Genomic DNA, 3,891 nt, shown 5'->3' on the forward strand with positions numbered 1-3,891 from the left:
GTCATAGTCATCAGTGACGAAAACAACACTGGTTGTGACTGATATTTCAGTCCCAGGTTGTCTCCTGAACACCACCAATTGGGCAAGGGGGCGCAGGAAAGCCTGGGGTCTTCTATTTTTACAGTATAGAAAGGCTAAATATCAAATTGAAACAGTGTTTTATATCATGAATATACAGGGTTGGTGCTGGTTCTGGTAGGGAAACCACAACATAAAGATGTCCTTAATTAGTCCCACAATGGGGATATTTGCAATATGGCATATGATGGCCTAACAGGGCCACCGCCCAGAAAAGAGTAACGCAGAACTTTGTAATACTGTCACTCCCTGACCAGTTCGTTGTTCCTGAAGAGCCAAACTTTGACTCAGACCCACAAATTTGAATTACAGATAGTGGACAATGGAGAACTCCCCCAGTCAGTCAGCATGTTCAACTTCCATAGAAACCTCAACATACATTTATTAGATTGCCAAACTAATTGGAAACTACATCACCAGAACACCACAAGTGGGCTCTGTTATTGTACTTAAAGATGCATCTTACAAACCTGTGTTCTCCAAGGCCAGCTGGTCCATAGTCTTAAGTTATTTCTTCGCCAACATCAATGTCTCGGAGCGCAAACAGACAGAGGTGTGGTCTGTCCTCTGTTGTCTTCTTCTTCATTTTACAGTTGGGGTGCATGTGGTCATCATTAACCAGTCTTCCCAGACTGCCATCTTCTTGAGCGGCATCAACACTTAAAATAGATTTAAAAAAAAAAAAAAACAATTATTCAATCAATGTCAGAAATTAATCTTTGAGACAATCTTGTGTACACAAAACATAAAAATAGGAAATCCACAATTTTTAAATCTTCTAAATCAAATCATACAAGAAATTTCTATTGGAATCAGACCCTATTAACAGCTTGTCTTTGAGACTTCATGGTCTATATTTTCATTTGTACAGATTCAACGCATGAATAAAAGTAATTACCGTATTTTCGCAGTCATAAGCAAACAAAGCGCCCTGTCAGTCGATGCGTCCATTAAATGGACAAAGTACCACTCACGTCCATCAGCCCTTGTCATCAACGAGCTGTTGGAAGTGCATGTTAGCACACCCTGCTGGGCAAAGAGTGAGTTGTCCATGCTTACAATCGACCGTGACAAATACACCATCTGACTATAATGTTTGGGTGATGGTGTTGGAAAAAGCTGGACAAAGGGCAGCTGTCCACAATGTTTTAGTCTGTCTTATCATTTATGTTATTGCAAGCAAGAAACGTCCCAGGTTTAGACAACAGACAAAAAGTCCAAAGCATAACAGCACATCTCTTTAAACAGCCATGCAAATCTCTCTAAACAGCTATGGGATTGTGGGTCTCTGCTCCCAGAATGCATTGCTTGAATTAGCTAAGGCTGAGTGGCTTTTGTATTATTTTCATTTTTTTTGGGTATATTGATGGCATGAGAGATACATGTTTGTGTTAATCTTATTTCTATGTTTCATTGTTTGCTTGTATGATGAGTTTTTTATTTTTTTTTGAAACCGTGACTCTAAGGAGTGTGGTGAGCAGCCAAGTCCCTCCCCTGACGTTGCTTTGTAGGCTATTGCCAATACACCTAATATTGGCCTGAGCCATTGTCAGCTATTGTCAATAGAGACTTGGCGTCTGCTGCAACAATGGGGTGATTGCTCATGTTATTGGGGCATAGTAGGCTGCTATCGGCTGTGTCAGTGTGGGCAGCTCTGCCAAGTTCATGCTATGCTAACAGCAGCTGTGCTATCGTCTTGTCAGGCGGTGCGTCCAGTATATGTTACAAAGACAGAAATAGCGGCCTCAACAGGTGTTGCGCCCTTTGACACGGCGCGTCTTTTGGGTGCGAAAATACGGTATACATTTTTGCTTAGAGAATGATTTTTCCCCTAACACTTATGGGATGAGTATGTGTTTATTTTTTTAAATAAAAACAAAAATAAGATAACATCTCAATCTTTGCCTCACCTCCAAGTTTTTTCTTGCCGGCGGAAGTCAAACAAAAAGACAGTGCCTCTTCCATCCATCTTCCTGCGTTGAGATTTATCAGAATCTATCAATTTTCCTCTGTACTCCATAATAAAGAATAAAGTCGTCTTTCCTGAAAGGGGCCTTGGTAAATACTCCTCGACCTAGTTAACAGGGAAATCAAGATAGCTTCGTCATATTTTTAAGCACACAAATAAGGAGTCATCATATTCATTTGGGCCACTATACTAATGTAGGGTGGTTTGAAACATTGCTTCTTGTGAGGGATAGAGCAGAGCCCTTCTTTATGATTTTAAAGGAACAGACCAGCCAAAATTCATTTTCCAGCATTGCATTAGCCAGTATGTATTAGGACTGAAAGTACAAATGTCAATGGCACCTGGTTACGTAAAAAAAAAACTTTAAGATTATTTAGTTTCATAACAATGACATACACTGTATACACAGTCATATTGGATCGCGTCACGTGATCTCTGTGACGTATAACGTGCTTTACACTAGACTATCAATATCGGACTTGTTCACTGGTCTATTGTGGTATAAAAATGCCGGAGGGCGTCATCAAGTACAGCCTTAATTTAGGTAGAACTCCTACCATCAGGTTTCACGCTCACTGAAATAACTTGAAACTGACAAAAGAAAAGGTCAAGACACTCTTAATGTAAAATAACCACTTAAAAAACGATGTCAGCTTGGTTATCAGAAAACAATAATATATCTTAGCAAAAGCGTTAACATCATACCTTTAAATGAGTTTATATACTTCGCTTCTAACTCTGCAGTCTTGTCCAGACCCTTGACTGCATGTTCAATAGTATCCTGCTTTGGGGACTTCCTGCATCTCAGGGAAGGCATTGTTTATTCTATAAAGAAAAAAGACAGTTTTGTGTTGAGAATTATTAATACTATAGGCTAAATGGAGTTTTAACAATATCAGTGTAAGAAAAATAAATTATAAATTAAAAAAATATCAATCCCTCCATCCCAATTAATGATTTCAACCATAATAGTTTATATTGAAGTTTAAACAACAGACAGACAGATTTATGCAGTGTGACTACAAAAATCTTACCAAAATTGCATTCACAGTAACCTTTGCTTTAAGAATCATGTAATTAACCAGTGAACATCGTGTCTTACACAAAAATTAATGACAGAAATTATCATGGTACTTGCATTCTGTTGTTCTATAACAAAAGTGCAAGCTGTTAGCTCCGCAAAGCTAACGCAACAAGCTAGCGTCCCTCGTGCTCACATTCAATGCAAACCTGACCACCGGATGAAAATACGCGTCGGTTTAGTTCTTTAAATGAGTAAAAGCACCATGACGTTTTATAATTATTCAATGCTTAACTGGAGCTCGTCAATTATGTCGATGTAGGAGCACATGTTTGCTAGGCCAGTGTTGTAGGCCCACATCCATGGTGCTACTTTGTATAGTGTTTTCCACACAACTATCTCTAACCATGAACAAATGCACTCGAGGCATGTTTTGAATAAAAACAAACGAAAAACACTTACCTCTCCGTTTCAACAGCAGTTCGAACTTCGAAGTGGTGATATTCTCCAGCGTTAAGCACCTGCTCGAACTGCGAATAGGTCAAATTCAACAGCGTCTTTTTTCTGTCTTAATAAGGACGCGATGAGAGGAGGAGCGCTTGCCTTTTCGTCAGCACGCCCCGCGCGGGTGGTGCTGCTTTATCACTCTCTATCTGTGCCCGCCCGCCGGCATGTCGATAGAAAAATAATATTCCTTCAAACATTACTTTCATCTTCTTAACGTTTTGTAGTGAATTTAACAGGTTCACCACTTTTTTCAAATACACCAATGGAAAACAGGTCTTAATTGAGGAAACATACAAAGAGCGTCTCACAAACACCT

General features: G+C 39.4%; 1 long non-coding RNA gene across 1 annotated transcript; it reads right to left on the reverse strand.

Moving 5' to 3' along the window:
- Positions 1–2,037: 2,037 nt before the first annotated feature.
- LOC148315629 (uncharacterized) lies at positions 2,038–3,677 on the reverse strand. Its single transcript, XR_015840744.1, has 3 exons — positions 3,531–3,677; positions 2,753–2,872; positions 2,038–2,152 (listed from the first exon to the last, which is right to left on the reverse strand). It is a non-coding gene; the product is annotated as an uncharacterized LOC148315629 (long non-coding RNA).
- Between the last annotated feature and the right edge of the window lie 214 nt (positions 3,678–3,891).

Source organism: Idiotropiscis lumnitzeri, unplaced genomic scaffold (assembly GCF_059441095.1).
Source record: "Idiotropiscis lumnitzeri isolate Australia: NSW breed Sydney's pygmy pipehorse unplaced genomic scaffold, RoL_Ilum_1.0 HiC_scaffold_74, whole genome shotgun sequence".
NCBI lineage: Eukaryota > Metazoa > Chordata > Actinopteri > Syngnathiformes > Syngnathidae > Idiotropiscis > Idiotropiscis lumnitzeri.